We start from the raw sequence: 23,218 nt of genomic DNA, 5'->3' as shown, positions 1-23,218 counted from the left end.
TGAGTGGGCATAGACCAGCACAACAGCTGCCCACAGCCCTGCAACTCTGTTGAGAAGTCTCTGGCCTTGGAATTGTGTGGCCTGGAGTCTGCAGACCCGACAATTCCGGGCCTGGACACACTGGTACGAATGCAGTTGCCCGGAGGAGTATCCCCCTGCGGATACTGCTTCAGGCAAATTGCAATGGGGCCATTAGTGGTTGTATAATCTTGAATCACCTCCATTTTTTTTCTGTCTAGAGATGTATTTGCATGATTATTTTTCACGATTTACCACCAAAAGGACTAGTGAAACCCATGAACTCTCATAAATCTTCCCCCAACATTTGATGATTCCTTGTTGGAAACTACCAATTTTTGTGTGGTATGCCACCACATTTTTGCCGTCTTTTACTGAACCCATTTTCGTTAGCCACAGGACTCTGCACACTTTACCATGCTAACCAGTGGTAAAATGCTTGTGCTTTCCATTTTAAACATGGTCAAATTGGCATTCACCTAATTGGCACATTTAATTTCCTTATAACTCCCTAGCATATAGTACTACCTGTAACTAGGGCCTGCAAAGTAATGCTACTAGTGGACTGTAGCAGTCATTGTCCCACCCACTAAAATAGCACTTTAAACATTTCTTCAGGCTGGCCACTACAGCCTAAGTGTGCAGTTTTAAACTGTCATTTCGACTTGGCAAAATAACCCTTTTTCCAGGTCTAAACCTCCCTTTTTAAATACTTTTTAGTCACCCAATAGGTAGTCTTTAAAAGCCTTAGGAGCTGATAGGGCAGAGTGCATGGTATTTGAAAGCAGGATAACTATATTTAATGACTACAGGTCCTGGCAGCGAAAAAACCTCCAAAGTCATTTTTCACTGTTTCAAGACTGGCTCTCCCATAGATTAACACTTGTTTACACTATTTCATTTAGTAAGTGCTAAATGCAGTTTGTGTACAGCTAGAAAAATATTTCAAGAGCTCATTGTAATAGCAATTTAAACCTTCCCATATAATAAGCTTTACCGATACTGGGCGAGGTGGTTTGTTCTTGTACCAGCATCTTATCCTTGAAGCTCTTCCAGTACAGAGCTGATTTACCCTGCTAAAATATAGCTTCATCTGGGCTTGAGCTATAGAGGAAGACTAAAAGCATACCTAGGGAAGTTTCTTTATGCCTGCTGAAGCCAGGGCAGTACCTTGCTCTTAAAAAACTAATTTCCATAGCTTAACGGTGGTAGGATTTTAATGGTATCATTTACAGTATTGATAACAGAGCGGGGCCTGTGAGTTCACTGTCCATGCGTAGTAACGATGAAGAACACAAAAAAGTGAGGAATGGAATACTTGAATTAATCTTAGCCGCTGGCAATTACTCAGGGATGCATCTCAGCCCGTCGTGCTTGTGTTTTCATTCAGAGGGGACCTGGCATGGCAGTTTAGGCTGGACTGTTCCTATCGCAGGAGGACCAAGTCTGATTTGTATATGGCTGGATCTAATGTGAGGTGGTATGGTTGGCAGAAAAAATAATGGACTGGGTTAAGGCCCCTGGAGTTACCAGTGGCTGAGATTAAGTCAAGCATTTAATTCATCACTTTTTGTATTATTCAAGTGTAGTAAAAAGGCAGAGAGCAAAACTGCAATTGGTTTTAGATTAAATGATGATGATGGTGGCCACCTCTTCATGGAGTCAGATATATTAACATATTATATATTGTTAGTGTTGGTAAAGTGCATTATCTCATCACCCTCTTCCTTGTCCCATTCCTTACATTAATGAGGAAAGAGGCTCTGCCTCCTTAATCTGGTACCACCTTCCCAAGCTCTTTATTCCTTCCTCATTTGTATTTCTCTGATCCTTACCCTGTCCACTAAGCAGACTATAAAGGGCAGGTACACCCACACCACTTCCTGTTTTTTTATGATTACTTCTGATCAGATGTCCCCAGAAGGAGAGGAGCTCTGACCTTATCTTTTTCTTAGAATGCAGAAGAGGGCAGAAGGGTTGCAGGGTGTCTGCCGTGGTGTACCTACGTTATGACTCTTCTGCATACTTCGGAGCAGCATGGGTAACAGAATGACAGGAGTATTACATCCATATTTGAATGTAAACCTGTGGTCTGGGGAGCAGGGCTGGACTGACCGTAGCAGGCACCGGGCATTTCCCCAGTGGGCCGGGGATGTGGCGTCGCTTTTGTGGCCATAAGGGCCGGTTTTGTCACTGGGGGCCGGTTCAGCAGCAGTGCAGCAATATTGGTCTCCTGTAACAAAAGCGAGAGCGGTGCTTCTTACTATCTCCCTCCCAGTGTCGGCTGTAGGGCGGTGCGACCGGTGTGCCCACACTGGGCACTGACCTGGAGGGGGCACTGACCTCAGGGAGTATAATGTGTTTAGCAATAACCTAAGATTTGAAAGCACCTGCTGCAGAGTTACTTGGGCATCCAGCTTTCAGAGAGCAATAAAAATGGCAAGATAACTCTTGTGGTAATGTTCCTGCTAGAGAGAGAGATCAGAGTTTTGGCACTTTTGACACGCCATAAAGTAGCACAGAGGGTTAATATTCCTACTGCAAAGAACAGATCTGTTTTTATGTGGCTACCTGAGTGTATTATTAAAGCCAGCCTTTTCCAGCGCTTTAAAAACCATGAAATGTATTTGAGGGCTGGGCTATGGAGATGTGAGGGACCCTTTTGCTGGCTGGTAGTTTGGGAATCCGTGGAGTAAGTCATGGGGAGGGAGGCACCAAAAAGAAGATAGGGAAGGCCATACAGGATATGAATACAGGGAAAACTTCAGGGCCAGATGGGTTTCCCCTTGAATACTACCAAAGATTTCCAGACATTCTTATTCTGCACCTCCCAAATCTATGTGGAAAAGTAGTTCAAAGGCAGTTGTTCCTTCAGGAAATAGAAGTGGTCACCATAGTGGTCCTACCCAAGACGAGCCACCTACAGGTAACTGTGCTGCATACCTGCATATGTCTTTGATCCATACACAACTCAAAATATTCACAAAATCACTTGTGAATCACCTCCACTGCTCTGATAGACCTTGTCCACTCAGACTAGTTTGGCTTTATACCCACCCGTAGCATTCGCCATTGCATTAGATGAGTCAACGTGGCGCAGGCCAGCCGGCAGGGCACAGCTTAGCCTGGTGCATTATTATTGGTGGACTTCGAGATGGAGTTCAATATGGTGGACTGGTCCTACCTGGATCAAGACCGTTGCCGCATTGGTTTTGGCCTCCGATATCAGCTGCTTTGAAGTTGTGAAATCGAAGCAGCACCTGTTCGCCGCCACCTCATTGACTTGACTTGTGATTGGCGTTCACCAGCCCTTGCAGATAACAAAAATACCATCATATAAGAAAAGTTATAGTTTTCCTAAATCAGCATTGCCTCTGTAAGGCTAGCCAGGATTAGTAGGTGTGAGAGGTCATGTGAGGTGCTGGGCTGGGATCATTATGACTTGATGTGCCATGCGTCAATGCTGTATGAAACCTGAAATGAGAGGTGAGAAGGGAGTTCAGACTAGGGCTTAACGGACACCCTGGCAGCTCAACGATGCGGGGGCGCCCCTTCTTCTCTACATGAATGGGGCCCCCTTAGCATGTCTGTGCATCATGACTCTCTAAAGCAGCTGCAGAGTGCAGCTTGCTCTGAGCTGAGACAGACTGAAAAGAAACAAAATAACGTATTTGTTTGTCTTCAGTCTGAGCCTGCCAGGCACTTTACATGAGGGTTGGGGTCCCCTGAGTGAAAGCATCCTCAACAGAGCACTGCTGGTATTAGAGGGGAAGAGGAATCACAGTGCTGGCGATAGCAGAGGAAGGGTTGCCTCCTTTCTCAGAATAAAATACCAGCTCTCTCTCTTCATGTTTTAAGATTCTGCAAAAGCCTGCCCATTATTCTTAAGTAGAACTTTGGGCCAGATGTACGACTCGTTTTTGCCGTGCGCAAACGGGTTTGCGAACCCGTTTGCGCATGCCAAAACATCATGGGCCATGTACAAAACCTATTTAGCGAGTCGCAATTTATTTGCGACTCGCTAAATAGGTTTTGCGACTATTCCAAACAGCGAGTCTCAAACGCATGTACCAATGTTGTGCGACCTCAATTGCGATCAAAAAACACTCGCAATTACCACCTACTTCAAGTACGTGGTAATGCATTCGCACATGGGGAGGGGTCCTTCATGTTTGGGAATTCTTGCCTCTGGTTCTGAAGCGTAATGCCTAGTATCGTCAAAATTTCAATGTGCTTGTTTTCCACAACCTCCATGCTTAGTGTCTCTTGAATAAAACATGAAACCGTCTCTGAGAATCATCTGAGAATCTTGCATGTTCTTTGTCAATTATTACGTGCCTGTTTTTTCTATCCTTTCTTGATATTCCTGACTCTCTTACATGAAAATAATATGGCTGCCTTCCAGAAAAATACTGGTACTGTTCAACTAAATGCATTGAAACTTTTCTGAGAACCTTTCGGTATCATGTCTTTAGAAACACAAGAAAGAGGCCAGCTGAAAAATGTTGATATTCTCTGTGCTAAGAAGTCACTCTCTAATTAAAACTGCGTAAATCAGAAGCACCAGTAATAGTTGTCTAAAAACCTTTTGTAGTCCCATTGAAAAGAGTTGTACTTTTGCGTCTGTGCACTAGCGTGCTTCATACCTTTACCGAAAGGTGAGAGTGAGGGAGGTCACAACCATACTAACCTATCCCAAAGTGAGAGTGCTCAAACGTAATATAACTTAGAAAGTATTAATTTATGTGTACAGCGCATAATACCATCATGCTTCTCAGCACTTGAATTTTTTCACATGTACAAACTGAGACGCACGGAAATAACTTGATTGCCCAGGATTATAATTGCAGGTAATCAACCTAACCTTACAAGTATCTATTTCTCACTCTCTTTGTGTATCTCTCTCTCTCTCTCTCTCTCTCTCTCTCACACACACACACACACACACTCTCTCTCTCTCTCACAGTTGTTAAAAAATATATGCAATAGATAATCAAACTTAAAAGTTGTTTATGGTTACAAAAACGCAGACAAGTTGATGCTAATGCATGGTGCTCACACTGTATTGTTACTCTAACCCTGCACCTATTTTCTTCTATCTTTGCTTTCTTAGCCCACGTGTGTGATCTAAGGAAGACTAGACAAAGGCGTCGATTCCGATCCTGGAGAAACCGGGTACGAACCATCGGACGGAGGTTTTTCTCCATCCGACTCGTACCCGGTTGTAAAACTTTACAAACATGCAAGTACGATTCGCACGGAAACACTATTTTCGTACGATTCGTACAAAACACCAACCGAGGAAAATAAACATACAAATGACATCCGGAAAAGCGCCGACGTGACGTCGGGACGCATGCAGCCTGCGTTCCACGAACCAGGAAGTACGATTCGCACCGACGTCATCCCGCACAGAGAATATTTTCCGGCAGCCAAAAACTGCCGGGAAATCAGGACGACGCGCACAAGGAGCACCTGTACGCGACGGACAGACATGGACCCGAACCTACGTGTCATCCTGGCCCTCATAGCAGTCGACCTCCTCTACAGGTACCGACGCAGACACCGCAGAAGGTCAGAACAACACCCAGGGGCAAAGGGGGGGGGGCAGGAGCAGGACACAAAACCCCCACCCAAGTCACACAGCACACATGCCCTGGACATACCTGACCTCCAGGCCCTGGTCACTTCGAGGGGGTGGGGGCGTGTCCAGCAATGCCAGCGTCCGCCACAACGGAAGTGGGCGACAACACGAACCGGCAACACAAAAATACAGGTACGTACCGTACCGACGCCTTAAGAGCGGGGGTACGAGTCGTACCACGCCCACACCCACGTCACCCCAACAATGGCGGTACGGCACGTACCCATGTGCCAAAGGCCTGGGTACGGGCCGCACAAGCATTCCACAGCGTGGGCACGGGTACGTACGGACCGTACCCTCACCCGCGTATGTATGGAGCGTACCCCCACCCCAACAGTGTATGTACGGACCGTACCCCCACCCGCGTATGTATGGAGCGTACCCCCACCCCAACAGTGTATGTACGGACCGTACCCTCACCCGCGTATGTATGAAGCGTACCCCCACCCCAACAGTGTATGTACGGACCGTACCCCCACCCGCGTATGTAAGGAGCATACCCCCACCCCAACAGTGTATGTACGGACCGTACCCCCACCCGCGTATGTAAGGAGCATACCCCCACCCCAACAGTGTATGTACGGACCGTACCCTCACCCGCGTATGTATGGAGCGTACCCCCACCCCAACAGTGTATGTACGGACCGTACCCCCACCCGCGTATGTATGGAGCATACCCCCACCCCAACAGTGTATGTACGGACCGTACCCCCACCCGCGTATGTATGGAGCATACCCCCACCCCAACAGTGTATGTATGGACCGTACCCCCACCCGTGTATGTATGGAGCGTACCCCCACCCCAACAGTGTATGTACGGACCGTACCCTCACCCGCGTATGTATGGAGCGTACCCCCGCCTCAACAGTGTATGTACCGACCGTACCCTCACCCGCGTATGTATGGAGCGTACCCCCACCCCAACAGTGTATGTACGGACCGTACCCCCACCTGTGTATGTATGGAGCGTACCCCCACCCCAACAGTGTATGTACGAACCGTACCCCCACCCGCGTATGTATGGAGCATACCCCCACCCCAACAGTGTATGTACGGACCGTACCCCCACCCGCGTATGTATGGAGCGTACCCCCACCCCAACAGTGTATGTACGGACCGTACCCCCACCCGCGTATGTATGGAGCGTACCCCCACCCCAACAGTGTATGTACGGACCGTACCCCCACCCGTGTATGTATGGAGCGTACATGGCCAGACGCAGGAGGGGTGGGTGCAGAGTCCTCCCAGCAGTGCCCAGACACAGGAGGGGTGGGTGCAGAGTCCTCCCAGCAGTGCCCAGACACAGGAGGGGTGGGTGCAGAGTCCTCCCAGCAGTGCCCAGACACAGGAGGGGTGGGTGCAGAGTCCTCCCAGCAGTGCCCAGACGCAGGAGGGGTGGGTGCCTATCACTCCCAGCAGTGCCCAGACACAGGAGGGGTGGGTGCAGAGTCCTCCCAGCAGTGCCCAGACATATGAGGGGTGGGTGCCTATCACTCCCAGCAGTGCCCAGATACAGGAGGGGTGGGTGTAGAGTCCTCCCAGCAGTGCCCATGGAACGCAAAGGGTGGAGTAACCACAGATACAATGCCCACAAATGTCAGTCAGGTGCACAAAGACCCTGCAGTACATGTACCACATGTGTGCGAGGCTGGGAGTACACACATGCATAGCGCCTAAAAGAGAACATGTCCACATGAAGTCATGTCAACAGTCTACATACACAAGTACAGTGACCACCAAGGATGCCACAAATGATGCAGGTGGAGACATCGCTCAGCATGCATGTGCAAAGTTGAAGGAGTCCGTCACACACCCAGCTGATGTAGGCACAGCTCAGCACCACATAGTGGAAACACCCTGCAGGGAAGATGTCAGGTTACACAGAGGAAGGAACACACCTTGGGACGATGTCACCATGCAGTAACTGCTTACATAAACAAAGTAATTTAGCCAACAGCTTGTGATGGCACACAGATACCAGGGTCCACCCTATGACCAGCACAAGACTACATTTCCCACACACCCAACACATTATCACCACCCAAAATCATGGAGCAGGTCCACCAACAGCAATACCAGATAAACAGTAGTGTTCCATGGAAAAAACAAATTGCTTTATTCAGCAGGATGTAAGTAATAATCATCATAAATGTCAATATATACAAGGCCCATAGGGCAGTCCATGACTCAAATCCGGATGGGGGACACAGTGGTACGTGTGTCCCCTAGCTTGCCTGCACAGTCAGACTCCTTTGTCTTCCACGGGGGGGGCATCATGTTGGGGGGAAGGACCAGGCACCGCAGGGACAGGAGGGGCAAGGGTAGGTGTTGTGGGTGCAGGGACGGACGACTCCAACACAGGGGGTGGGGCAGCGCCAAAGGTGGATTGGAGCACGGCGCTGCACACTACTGCCAGGTCGCCCAGCGTCTCCCCTGCACCCGAAGGAACCACAGGCCCCAAGGAGGGGGGGGGGGGTCACAGGGATGGGTCGCAGCGCTACCCGGGGATGGTGTGGACAGGGGGGGGACTCAACCACCCTGACCGGGGACTCCTTTGACCGCTTGCGGGGTGGTGTCACTGTGGGGCTCAGGGACAGAGCGGCCATGAAGGAGTCCTTGCTGGATTTGTGGCCAGGAGAGCTGAGGGGAGTGGATTTGGAGGGAGTGGATTTTGCAGAATGCGGACTCCCACTCTGGCTGCGTGTCTTACGTTTGCCCCCCGACCCAGTGGGTGTGCCTACTTCACCCTGTGTGTGCGTGCCAGGAGGTGTGTGCTTGTCCTTCCCTGCTGGTGTGGTGCCTGTGTCTGGTGGGGTGTGTGCATGCTGACGTCTGGGTGTACGTGGGACAGGCATGGGAGTGGGAAGTGTGGATGGGGCATGGGTAGGGGGTGGGACGAAGTGCTGCAGGAGACCCAATGCTGCAGTCAGTGTTGAATCAATAGACCGCAGCAAGTTGCGTTGGTCAGCCTGCGATGCTGAAATGCCCTCCAAGTATGCCTCCATGTTGTTGAGCACTTGGCTGTGGCCATGGAGGACATTAAGCATCGCAGCCTGACCAACCTGCAACTGCCGCAGGATGTCCACAGACTCGGCATTGGCGGCAGCAGTGGAGACAGGGGCAGGGGGTGCGGTGCCTGGCAGGAAGGAGACACGTGGTGACCTAGCACGCCAGGAAGGGACACGAGCAAGTGGGAGGCCGGTGATGGCAATGGAGGGGGCGGGGAGAGATGTTGTGCTGCTGTCAGCTGTTGGAGCAGCCTCCGCCCCCTCGGAGAGCTCAGCCTCGGACCCGTCAGCTTCATATTCTGTGGTGGCAGTGGACAGGTCTTCCGGCTCACTCCCCTCGGCCTCAGTTCCACTCGATGTGCCAGCTAAGATGTCACTGCTGGCACTGGTGCCCGGTCCCTCCGCACGGTCCGTGCCGGTGTCTCCATCCGTGTCCCCCGACGATGCTGTGGGCAAGGTGAATAAACAGGAATTAATCAGACACCTGTATATATATGTCACATGAGTCAAATCTACATAGGTTACAGTGCATAGCCTGAAAAGAAAGATGAGTAACATCTACAATACAAGGTACATATATAGGCCCTGCAACACACAGTTGGTTCACCCACCATGCCACTGAGAAACTATGGAGAGCATGACACATTTGCAAATGACATGATATGAATTTGGACAGAGGAGCCAGGCTCTGGGGACAATCCAGCACTGCATCTGCAACACACAGCGTTGCCGTAACTAGGGATGAGCAGGGACCATCTCCATGAACTTGAGGCACATGCTGCAAAGGTAATACTTAAAGACATGCCCAACATGAATGGGTCACTGCACCTTGAGTGTATGTCCAGACAAACATCACACACTGGCCAGACCGAGCAATGAGATTTCAGGTGTCGACATGTAGGCCTTGCCCGCACCAACCACCCCCTACATGAGACAATTTGATTAGACACAGGAAGCACTTGCATCTCTTAGTCTGGGAGAAATACACATGGGCTGCCAGAAACCCATATTGGACCCAAAATACCCCATGTGCGCCTGTACAACGATCTCATTTACAAATGGCCATCATCAGATAATTGTAACAAGACACACAGGCACTGGCCACCGTGAGTATGAACGAGGAAAATTAGGTCAGGCTGTACAGTGGACACTTGTAGAACACGTTACGTAAATATACATGGTGCCAGGGGACAATGGCACAGAGCACATCCTATGCTGTAGACACTGAGAGTGTCCACATATTGTGATGACACACATGATACCTAGCAAAATATGCCCCAAGGGACAGTAGTGGCCACAATATTCCATGGTCCTGAATGGTAATGACTGCAACACAGGCCACCATCCCTGCACTCTGCGTATCGCACACTCATGCACATCATGTCACAGGCCACAACATAGGACATGCTTGCTGTAAGGCATTACACTTCAGAGACATACTCCTATGTCTGGACTCAGTATCAGTGCCAATTGACATGGACCCCACAAGTACTGAACTGGACAGGGCACAGGCAAGGTCCCAAAACCTGTTACACACCACCCCCACACATGATGCTGCAAGCATTGGTCATGTGGATAAACTGCCAGCCCAGATGACCATGTGAAAGAGTGACTACACACAGACCAGGGAACACATGGCAAGGAGGGGAAGGGAGGAAGGACAGCACCGCTATACTGTGGGTGACAGGACCTGCACCGCACATTTAAACACTGACAGTGTATCCATGCAACTGCGTACTTACAAATGCTGGTGACACACAACAAACACACATGTACCTACCCCCTTCCTGCTGCTGCTTCTCCCGTAAGCGCCTGTCCATGTCTGGAAAGACCACCGCCAGCACACGCTTGTGGATGTGGGTCAGACGGCGACGCCCATGGTTCTTAGGGCCCACAGGTGAGTCCCCCAGCAGGACCCGTGTGAACCTCCGCGTCCAGCACCGGATATCCTGCCAGCGTTTTCGCACCTGGGCCAGGCGCCGCTTGCGACCCTACGTCCTCCTCACGGCACTGACGGCGTCCCTCCAGATCTGCTCCTTGGCAGAGGCGCCTACCTGTGGGGTTGAAAAAGTGAGACTACATCAATACACCTGCCACATGTCACAGAGACACACATTAGAACAATTTTGCTGGTTTCAACAAGGCATAGTATGCAGCCAAAGCATTGCACCTTTGTCATAGGGACATTTTTCTCTGTGTAAGGGCAAATGCACCACGTGCCATTGAAAGTACACAGGTGGCATGAGGGGTACGACACAATAAATGATCCAGACTCACACTGTGCATCAGAAGGTACACCAGGATTATGTGCAGCACCTCAAAGCAGTCACATGCCACAGGCCACTGACGCTACCTCAGCAGAGTACACAGACACACACAGGCACAGGACATTCACCTGCCATTGCCAAATGCAGCTACAAACCTCACTCTGCACATGTGCCAATAGACTGGGGGGACTCACAGGTGTGGGGCTGGCTCTGCACGTCAGACACACAGCACTGCTCCCTGCTCACATCAGATGGGCAGGGTATATCCATCCCTCATGCAGCTGGGGTGCTACACTCCACATATGCACCCACCCACATGACAGGGGACTTACACACACACCGATGTCCAGGGTACGAACACATCATGTGGACACTCTCAGCACAGGTACACTGAACAAACACACATCTGTGGGTACAGTCACCTGTCACACTGGGGTGACCACAGAATCACATGAGGACTGTAGAAGCAACATTCCCAGGAGGATTAGACAGGCAGAATGTGGCATGCACATGCAGTGATTGTCACAGTAAACACAATGCAAGTGAGGACGGCAGACATGCACCACAGCATGCTCTGGCTGGGAGACATCAGGCATTTCCCCCCCTGGGACCCACTCTACAGTACAATGAATGTGTGTCACCCCTGGACACAATGCCAGAAGTCCCAGTCACAAAAAAGGGACACAGTCTGTGCTAGTGGACTCAGCACTCACCTGAAACCCTGGTCGGCCATACAGCATGGGCTCCTGTGGGAGGATCACATCCAGCAATGCCAGATTCTCCTCCAGGGTGAAAGGCTGGGCCTTCTCCACAGACCTTGACATGGTGCCAGGGAATCATGAGCAGCAGCAGTGTTGTTGAATCAAAAGATGTGCAGGCAAGTGCTCTCTCATGGGACCTGGCTGCATTATATCTGCCTTGCTGGCCTTTCATGCACAGGAGTACAGAGTGATTGGTCACTCACATTTGCATCCTATGTTTCCTCCAATCCATTTAAACCTACCCCTGTGAGAGGGTTAGATTTTTTTAGAATTCAGCATGATGTCATTTCAACAACAACTTTGCAACAAAGTAGATTATTTCAAACCGACTTTTGCAGGCCACCTCATTCAACAAATTCAAAATTTAAACTCGGTCTCCATGGCAACCAGCATGCATCTCTGGCTTCATACTTGTCCCTCATGTGTCCCCTATGTAATTTGGAGATTCACACACAGGTACGGTGCGTTCCGGGGCCCTAGGGCACCCCAAATGCATAGCTACGGCCCGTACAGGCGTGCGTACGGTCCGTATCACTATGGGTACGCATACGCGAGCAAACCCATAGTGATACGGACCGTACACATGCGTGTACGCTCACTATCACTATGGGTGTGCTCGCGTATGCGTACCCATAGGGATACGGACCGTACACACGCGTGTACGCTCACTATCACTATGGGTGTGCTCGCGTATGCGTACCCATAGTGATACGGACCGTACACACGCATGTACGCTCACTATCACTATGGGTAGGCCTACGGCAGCACTCCCATAGTGATAGGGAACGTACACACGCCCTCAGAGCGAATGTACGGTGCCTTTCACAGATAACAGTGGTGACAGGCAGCACACAGAAAGGAATAGAGCTGACATACTTGTCCATGGATGGACATCAAGGCATTGTCTGTGCAGTACTACATGTGTGGGGCACAGGTGTGAAAGGCTGTGATGTGGCACATTACTCCTGAGTTGTGAAGGCAATAGATGTATGATGAGATGTGTACAGATGTTATGTGTGAGGATGCACTATGTGCCAGACATGCCCTTCACTCCTTTGACATGTGTGCATGTCGTACAGAACACTTGAGATAAGCGTCACTGACATGGCACAGTCAACAACACACGCAAGTGTCCCCTGATGCCCGCTACAGGGGTTACCACACCTGACATGTGACTACCCACGTTGCACGATGTGACTATGTCATGTATGTGTGGTGTGTTCCCATTAGCTTGATGTTGGTGTTCCCTCAAATGCATCTGCAGTTGCTGCAACCAACATGTGTCTGTGTGTAGATGGCCATGGCACACTGTTACGCACACCAGGCCACATGTGGTATCGGATGTAAGGTGTGTATGTATGCATGGGACACGGAGTAGAGTAACAAGGACCTGTCTGCATACTCACAATGTATGTGTGATCAGTCATGACATGTACACCTTCATGGCAAGGTGTGTGGGCTGTCCTAGTGTTATGTCATGTGACCTGTGGCTCTAGTGTTCCGCTACCTGTCTCAACATCCTACATCTGCTGATATGTTGATGTATGTCACTCCTGTATTGCGTCTGGCTGTTCACTTACACTGGGACACAGCTAGTCCCATGCCATGGGATGTGGAGGTTCACAATCCCCGTGTGTAGCTGGGTTTTGGTAGGAGTGTCACCTGGCAGCCATACGTGTCCAGGGCATGTAGCACATACCTGACTCCGTATGTAGCATGTGTGTATTGACAGATTAACATGTGCTCAGTACATATAAATTGTTGTTGTGGTGCACTCACTCTTCCTTGTCACTTCCAAATTACTGCAGAGCGCCGCCTCTTCCCCGACCAATTCCGGACTTGGCTGACATGCGGGAGAATGACTGTATACGCTGCTACCGCTTCCCCCAACCGTTGATTGAGGAGTTGACGGCAAGGCTGGCACCACACCTGCAACCGCTGCACAGGTATCCTACGGCACTGACACCCAAGCTGAAGGTAATGGCAGCCCTACATTTTTTTGCCAGGGGTACCTTTCAACATACCATAGCTCATGTTGGTGGCATGTCCCAGACCATGTTCAGCCTTGTGCTGCATGATTTTTTAGAGGCCATGTTGCTTCACCTTGATGATTTAATCCATTTCCCAACTCCTGAACAGTTGACAGGTGTCAAGCGTGGATTCTATGCCCTGGGAGGGATGCCCCATGTCATTGGGTCCGTAGATGGGACACATGTGGCTTTGGTACCACCACAGGCACTACCACTCCATCAATGCCCTTGTGGTGTGTCTGTCCAACATGGTGATTTCACATGTCTGTGCTCGTTTTCCAGGATCAGCACACGATGCCTACATCATGAGGCATAGCAGGGTGCCTGAAATGATGACGTAGCTGCGCAACAAACGAGCATGTGTTGTTGGTGGGTACACTCTGTCTGTCCTGTATTTTGCGTAGACTTCCTGCCCGACTGCTTCTCCTGTCCTACTTTTGTCCATGTGGTTTCCATGTAGGGGACGCTGGCTATCCCAACATGCCATGGCTGATCACACCTCTCCGCAACCACAGCACGCCGGCCCAGCTCCGCTACAACACCGCCCATGGCCGGACAAGGCGAGTGATAGAGAGGACATTTGGCCTCCTGAAGAGCCGATTCAGGTGCCTACACAAGACTGGCGGCGCCCTCCCATATGCCCCGGTGAAGGTCTGCAAAATCTTCATGGTCTGCTGCATGCTGCACAACATGGCAGTTGAGAAAGCTGTGCCACTCATCCTGGATCATTATGATCAGGACCATCCACCCGTGGAGGACGAAGGGCTTGGCAATGGGGCTAGTGATGTGGAGGATGTGGAGCCGCAAGAGGACATCCGGAGTCGGCTCATACGCGACTTCTTTGCTTAGTGGTGAGTACCAGTGTCTGAGTGTGCACGCATTGGTCCTTGTGTGGCATGTGTTGCAATGTGTGTGTCCATCTGCATGTATGCCACATGAGTCAGAGGTGTGTGTGGATGTGTCACTCGAGTAATGGTGCCAGTGATGAGTGTATTTCCGCAGTCATAATTGTGACCTAGCATGTTGTCATCCTTATATGTGTCGAGTACATGCACATGCAAGTGGATGAGCTTTTTGTGGCTGACTTCTTGTGTGTCTCTCATCCCCAGGTACTTGCGCATGCCGTCTGCTGGTTGCATTGTTGTGGCACTGCTATTCCTCATGGACACGTCATCGTGTGCTGACTCAGCGTTACACGCACGGACAAGTTTGGAAGTCTCCTTAGGGTAAGGGATGCATCAGGGGTGTATTGGGTGTGGCAGTTGTTTACGATGTGTGCACACTGCCCCTGTCGATGTTTGGTTCCTCTGCAGACATGTCGCATCACCATGGGACACATGACATGTAGCTGGATTCACCTGAATAGATGGTCAGACTTGTTGACAGTCATCTGTAATGGGATAGTGGATTGTGATGAAGGCATCAATGTGTGTATCACTGCCCTCGGACACATACGGTTTGCATTGGCTTGACATGGTGTGGGACTTCCACATCAGAGGATCAATGGTGTATGGCAGCCTCTCCGTGAGCAGCAGGGGGTGTTTAGCTGTTACCCAACACTTGTGTGCCAGTTCCATGGATATCAAGCATTTGTGGTGCAGAAGGGGGGTGCCAGTGTTGGACCCACATGTTACTCCACATGACCTGTGTATGTGTACTCCGAGTTGCCTCTGCATTCCGGAATACATGACTAATAAAGGTGTCCCTATGCCTCCAAGGTGCCTCTTCTCAGTCAATGCTGGTGTGTTGCCACGGTGCATACGGCATGTCTGGCATGGTTCTCAGTGATAGTGTCTATGTGTCTATGTGTAGAGTAGCAAGAGGCAAGCTGTTTGTCTGGGATTTGACTCTGTATTGTGCATGATGTCCATGACTGTGTGGGTATTGTGACATGTGCCATCCCCATGCATCCAACATTGGCCAGGCCACCATTCTCTGCATCCACCTGACTCAAGCTTGCAGGACATGGTTCTGCCACCTGTCTACACATACCTGGGTGCCCCCCAGGACACTCCACATGATCCCTGACCTCTGCGCATGACTGTTGCTGTACTCAATATGTCTGTCGGCACGGTTGTGCGGCCACCCCCTCAGCTGGTTGGGCCCATCACGGGTGTGTATGGTGCTCCATGTCTGTCTTGCCTAATACATTGTGACCCATGTGTGTCCTGTGCCAGACTCAGGCCCCAGGGTATGGATGGTTGAAGTCATATGAGAACTCAGGCATGGTTAGACTTTACAAGACACATGTGAATGTAATAATGCAAAATGTAGGCATCATCTCTTGATCGTGTAAGTTTTTATTTGTGTTGGGGTACGTGTTGGGGGGGGGTATGACAAGAGGGGCTTTCCGGGTGTGTGGAATCCAAAGTTCACTGGGGGAGTTGGTATCCTTGCCATTGGAAATCATCAGAGTCCATGCCACAGTGTTCGTCAACATTGGTCAGACAGTGACCAGCAAGTCCATGTGGCAGAGAATGTCATTTGCTGATGTGCTGCTGTTGGGCCAGTGGGCCAGGTGCCAGGCCAGGTGTCCTGGGAGATGGTGCTGTTGCGCCGACCCTCACGGTCTTTTCCGTGGACGACCCGCCCTCCTGCGGGAACCCTCAGAAGCAGGCCGTGACGATGCTTGGGATGCTCCGTCGGATGTACCCTCCTCCTCCTGATCCCTTCCTGTGGGTGGTGATGTTCTTCGCCTGGTGGCACAGGGAGGGTTGCTCATGTTGTCGGCTATCCGACGGAGTGAACGGTTAATTCCCGTGAGCACCGTCACAAGCTCAGCCTGTCTGTCCTCCATCCGTCCTTGGTGTCGCTATTGACAGGCATGTTGCTCCGCATGTTGCTGGGCCTGCTGGGTCTTGATCTCCTCGAGGGTCCCCTTCATCTCGTTGAGGGTGGACACAACCTGGCTCATGCCCGTGGTGTCCTGCCGGTATGTGTCCAGGATGTTTCTTACATGGGAATATACCGGTTCCGCAGCCAACTGCTCAGGCTTGCGCCTCCGCCGTCCTCCACTCCAACCACCCCTGCCCACTTGCGCCTGGCCTGCCCTTGTGGGCACATCGGGTCTCCGGGACTCCTGAGGGGTGGCATTTGCGTTGTCGCCTGCCTCCTCCTGGGTGCCCGGTACACCGTGTCTCTCCTGGTCAGCCTGGCTGCGTTGTGGTGGTGGGGCAGGGATCCTGGGTGTCTCCTGGGATGTGGCAGGAGTGGGGGTGGTGGTTGGCCCAGTTGTACCTGACGCAGGTGCTGCAGGTGGTTGGACACCAGAGGGGCCAGGTTGGTCGGGGTCGTCCACAGAGTGGTGAGAGTCGTCGCTGCCGGTGGGATCGTCATCCCGCAGAGACAGGTCCTCTGAGTCTTCCCCCCCAGTGTTGGGGGTGATCCACGACGTTGACCTGTGTGTGAGAGAGACAATGTTATTTTTGTTCCATGCAACATCCATGTTTCATTCGTTTCAAAGTTGGCACATTTCCTCTGGGTATTTGGATATGTCTTGCATTCCACTCACAGTGCACTTGTGCATGGGTATGTCCCTTGGCCACAGCTTTTGAGACTTTACCTATGTGTGACACAGTCTTACTTGCTGCGTCAATTGTGACTGCAGTCAGCAGTGGAGTGAGCAGGTGTGGCGAGCCATGCATTGGCGCCTTCCGTGTTGCACTGTACGTGGGCAAATGGAGTTGTTCCACACACTTATATAATGCAGGTAGCTGGCGTTGTGCTCGTGCACAGGTTGACACATGGCCCAGCGTTTTGCCATGGAGAAGAGAGGGGGATTCAGGCACTGGTCACCCTTGTCTACATGCACGCAGTCCACCTGCTGACGAGCAGACATTCCCACACCACCCAAGGCTGAATTGGTCTCCCTGTGTATCCCTTTCTCACTACCTCTCTGTCCCCCTCTCCCTCCCTCCCTGTGTCAGCCTCCTCCCTCTGTCCGTCTCCCTGTGTCTCCCTCCCTCTCTCTCCCCCTCTCCCTCCCTCTGTGTGTCACCCTCTGTCACCTCAGCCCAGCTTCCTAGGCACACACTGTTTGCAGATCTTTGAATGGCCCTTGGCTTGTTCATGTGAGTTTGTTTCTGATCTCCAGGCACCCATTGGGTGTAGTGTCTGTGTCTGCCCTGCTGCTGTGGTGGTGTGTGCTGCCACTCTTTCACAGTGTTGGCTGTTCATTAGCTGCTGTCATGTGCAAGAGGTGCCTTCACCCCCATGTCTTCATGCAAGGCGTCCGCCATTTGCAGCCAAGTCTTTCCTGTGTGGGGACACACTGTTTGTCTGGCTGTGACCTAGGCCATATGGGCTGAGGGCATTGTTGTCTGCTTCTGAGTTGCACTATGTGATTTTTGAGGCCCACACTCCCGCCATCCGGGTTACCGTGTCTTGTGTTGGTGTTTTCTGTGGCCTGTGACTTGGCATTGTCTAGCTGGGTGCATGGGGCATGGTGGTGCTAGTGGCATGTGCGTGTTTATGGAGTGTGGTTGAGTCATGCGATAGCTTTGGGGTGGTTGCGTGCATGATTGTGAGTTTGGTTGTGGATGACGTTCCCCCCATGTGAGGTGAGTTGTTTGTGTACTCACCAGGCTCTCGGAGTCCTTCAACTCCCTCCACTGCCACCACCGGCAGCATGGCCATCACCTTCTCCTCCCAGGGATGGTATTGTGCGCGTCTGCGGGGCGGCCCTCCTCCAGTGGTGTTGGCCTGGTTGTGGTCGTCGGTCATTTTGCGGCGGACCGTCCTCCGCAGATCGTACCACCTGGCTTGGCATTCATGCCTGGTCCTTCTGGTGGACCCAAAAGCATTCACAGCATCGACAATCGTCTGCCACATGGCAGATTTTTCGGAAATGCTGGTCTGTCTGACCAATGTTCCAAAGAGGTGTGGCTCGACTCTGATGATTTCGTCGACAAGGACCTCCAACTCTCAGCTAGTGAACTTTGGATTCTTGTTAGTGGGCATGGTGAGGGGTGTGGGTGTGGATGGTTGTGGGGGGTGTGGGTGTGGATGGTTGTGGGTGTGTGGGTGTGGTTGTGCAGGTGTGTGTGTAAATGTGATGAGGGCGTGTTTGTGAAGGTGGTTGTGTGAAGGTGTGCAGGTGTAAGGTGTAGTGGAGGTTGTAGTATGGTGCAGTTGTTTCTCTGTGTGGTCTGGCAGCAGTGGGTCTGTTGCAAAGGATCATGGTTTGTGTGTGTTGGGCCTTTTTATTGGTCCATTGGTGGGTGTGGCTGTGTTTGAACTTTGGGTGGGTGTGTTATAAGGAGTGGTTGTGTTTTGGGCCTCTGTTTGGGAGTTTGGCAGTTGCAGGTCAGTGAATAGGTTGTATTCGTGCTTGTTGGACATGTTTTGTGGCTTTGTGCGATTCGAATGGAGTCTTCTTGTGTTTTTTTGCTTTGTCCTGGTTGTGTACGTGTGTTTTTAGCGTCTGTACGGTGCGTACATCGGCCATTTTGTTGTACAGTGCTGTCCTTGTCTCTGGCTTGGTATGAATCGTACATGCACGATGTTGGGTGAGGGTGCTGGTGTTGGGGCCTGGGGTGCGCTCCGTACTTAGACTGGTGGGGTGTGTGTTCGCTCTGTACATACACGGGTGGGGGTACGGTCCGTACATACACTGTTGGGGTGGGGGTACGCTCCATACATACGCGGGTGGGAGTACGGTCCGTACATACACTGTTGGGGTGGGGGTACGCTCCATACATACGCGGGTGTGGGTACGGTCCGTACATACACTGTTGGGGTGGGGGTACGCTCCATACATACGTGGGTGGGGGTACGGTTCGTACATACACTGGTGTACATACACGGGTGGGGGTACGGTCCGTACATACACTGTTGGGGTGGGGGTACGCTCCATACATACGTGGGTGTGGGTACGGTCCGTACATACACTGTTGGGGTGGGGGTACGCTCCATACATACGCGAGTGGGGGTACGGTTCGTACATACACTGGTGTACATACACGGGTGGGGGTACGGTCCGTACATACACTGTTGGGGTGGGGGTACGCTCCATACATACGCGGGTGGGGGTACGGTCCGTACATACACTGTTGGGGTGGGGGTACGCTCCATACATACGCGGGTGGGGGTACGGTCCATACATACACTGTTGGGGTGGGGGTACGCTCCATACATACGCGGGTGGGGGTACAGTTCGTACATACACTGTTGGGGTGGGGGTACGCTCCATACATACGCGGGTGGGGGTACGGTCCGTACATACACTGTTGGGGTGGGGGTACGCTCCATACATAAGCGGGTGAGGGTACGGTCTGTACATACAGTGTTGGGGTGGGGGTGGCTCCATACATATGCAGGTGGGGGTAGGGTCCGTACATACACTGTTGGGGTGGGGGTATGCTCCATACATACGCGGGTGAGGGTACGGTTCGTACATACACTGTTGGGGTGGGGGTACGCTCCATACATACGCGGGTGTGGGTACGGTCCGTACATACACTGTTGGGGTGGGGGTACGCTCCATACATACGCGGGTGTGGGTATGGTCCGTACATACGCTGTTGGGGTGGGGGTACGCTCCATACATACACGGGTGGGGGTACGGTCCGTACATACACTGTTGGGGTGGGGGTACGCTCCATACATACGCGGGTGGGGGTACGGTCCGTACATCCACTGTTGGGGTGGAGGTACGCTCCATACATACACGGGTGGTGGTACGGGCCGTACATACACGGGTGTATATACACGGGTGGGTGTACGGTCCGTACGTACGGGGGTGTACATGCATGGGTGGGGGTTCGGCGCGTACATACGGGGGCTGGGGGGGTGTTTGGCGCGTATGTGGGCACATGTCTCCATGGTTGCTATGGGAGTTCGGTGCGGACGGTGTTTTTTCCATACGGTTGTAACATCGGACGCACGGGATGGATCGTACCTGCGCGGTCGGACTTCACTTTTCACATTTGTACGGTAAATCGTCCGGGGACGTGTCGGACACATTTTCCGACCCGAGGACGTGTGGGGAATTATTCCCAATGCGATTCGTATGGACTTTTTCCCATGCGAATCGTACTTGGCAGTTTGTACGGCACTTGTACGATTCGTACGGTAAAATGACCGGATACGAGTCGTACGGGGTAATTTTTTCCAGGATCTGAATCGGCACCCATATGTCCAGCAACTTCAGTACACCAGCACTACTGTACATAAGGGAATAATCGCTGAACACCATGTGTAAAAAGACATGTGTGCTCCAGAAAAGTTGAGGTACATTACAAGATTCAAACAACAAAAAACAGAAAATAACATAACAAACAAAACAAAGCATTTTGACTCTCCGTCCATCATTTAATTAGTGATGTTGCTATGTGCGCCCTAAGTGGATAAGGGTAAGCCCATAAGTGGGTCCCTTGCTTGCTGCACCACTGGATTCAAGCTAGCATAGCTAATGAGGTGTGATACCAAAACCACTCCCTGGATGCTTGTTTCTGGTCTGGGGGAACCTGGCTTGGCAGTTCGGGATGTGCTGTTTCCATGGGGAGCAGAGTCAAGACTGATTTGCATATGGCTGGATCCAAACAGGAGGGACGTGGCGATTGTTTGAAAAGTTTCAACACTCTGTCCATCATTTAATTTTGTGATGTCTCTTTGTGCGCCCTAATGACTAGGCGTATGCCCAGATGTGGGTCTCTTGCCTGCTGTGCCACTGGATTCAAGCTAGCGTGGCTGGTGAGGGGTGATACCCTGAAACCAGTCCCAGGATGCTTGTTTCCAGTCAAGGGAAAACTTGGCTTGGCAGTTCAGGCTGGACTGTTCTCAGGGAGCAGGATCAAGACATAAGGTTGGTGCCTCTTTTTAGGTCTCGGCCTGATGCCTCGTCCCAGCTCCGCCTTCAACTTTGATTCGTGTGCGTTGTTTGGCGTCACAAATTATGTCAAAGGCAGTGCAATGATTGCACTGAAGGCATGTCACTCGCTGATTGTTGCCACCCTGTCTCCTTTTAACCACGCCCTGCGGGATTGGATCTTTTACCCGAGGCGTTAGACAGTAGGTTTATTTTTTGCTTCTTGCACTTTTTTTTAAAAATGACTTTGTAACTGTATGCTTAATGCTGTCTTTTGTTTCTTTTATTTCTAGGTTTGTTGTGCCTTGTTGCCCTACATGGAGGAAAAAGTCTGTTATATTTTATAATCTTTGTTTCTTTAATCTATTTTCTTTTTTTTTAACAGGTCCGGTGTCATTACGTGCCCCATTGACAACCGAGCACAGGATGGCGGAGCGCAGCGATGCAAAGGTACGCTTTATTTAGCGCTATGTTATGTTTTCTAGGGATGAGGTTGTTGACAATTGTGTAAATGTTTAATGTGTTTCTTTTTTTCCAGGTCCGGTGTCATTACGTGCCCCATTGACAACCGAGCACAGGATGGCGGAGCGCAGCGATGCAAAGGTACGCTTTATTTAGCGCTATGTTATGTTTTCTAGGGATGAGGTTGTTGACAATTGTGTAAATGTTTAATGTGTTTCTTTTTTTCCAGGTCCGGTGTCATTACGTGCCCCATTGACAATCGACCACAGGATGGCGGTGGCGGAGAGCAGCGTTGCAAAGGTACGCTTTATTTAGCGCTATGTTATGTTTTCTAGGGATGAGGTTGTTGGCAATTGTGTAAATGTTTAATGTGTTTCTTTTTTTCCAGGTCTGGTATCATTACGTGCCCCATTGACAAGCGACCACAGGATGGCTGTGGCGGAGCGCAGCGTTGCAAAGGTACGCTTTATTTAGCGCTATGTTATGTTTCCTAGGGATGAGGTTGTTGACAATTGTGTAAATGTTTAATGTGTTTCTTTATTTTCAGGTCCCCCATTGGCAAGCGTGAGCACAGGATGGCGGAGCGCAGCGATGCAAAAGTACGCTTTATTTTGCACTATGTTATGTTTTCTAGGGATGAGGTTGTTGACAATTGTGTAAATGTTTAATGTGTTTCTGTTTTTTCCAGGTCCCCATTGCCAAGCGCGAGCACAGGATGGCGGAGCGTATCTCTCTACTACACACTCTCTACCACTCACTCTCTACTACTCTACTACTCCCTACTACTCACTCTCTACTACTCTACTACACACTCTCTACTACTCTCCTGCACACTCTCTACTACACACTCACTACTACACACTCACTACTACACACTCACTACTCTCTACTATTCTCTACTACTCACTCTATAATACACAGTCTCTACTACACACTCACTACTCTACTACACACTCTCTACTACACACTCTCTACTACTCACTCTCTACTACACACTAATACACACTCTACTACACTACTACTCTCTACTACACTCTCTTCTACACACTCACTACTACACACTCACTACTCTCTACTATTCTCTACTACTCACTCTATACTACACACTCTCTACTACACACTCACTACTCTCTACTGCACACCCTCTACTACACACTCTCTCCCTACACTACTACTCTCTACTACTCACTCTCTAATACTCTCTCTACTACTCTACTACTC

The sequence above is a fragment of the Triturus cristatus genome, chromosome 8, assembly GCF_964204655.1.
Source record: "Triturus cristatus chromosome 8, aTriCri1.1, whole genome shotgun sequence".
Lineage (NCBI taxonomy): Eukaryota > Metazoa > Chordata > Amphibia > Caudata > Salamandridae > Triturus > Triturus cristatus.
Note: the sequence above shows the minus strand (reverse complement) of the source record.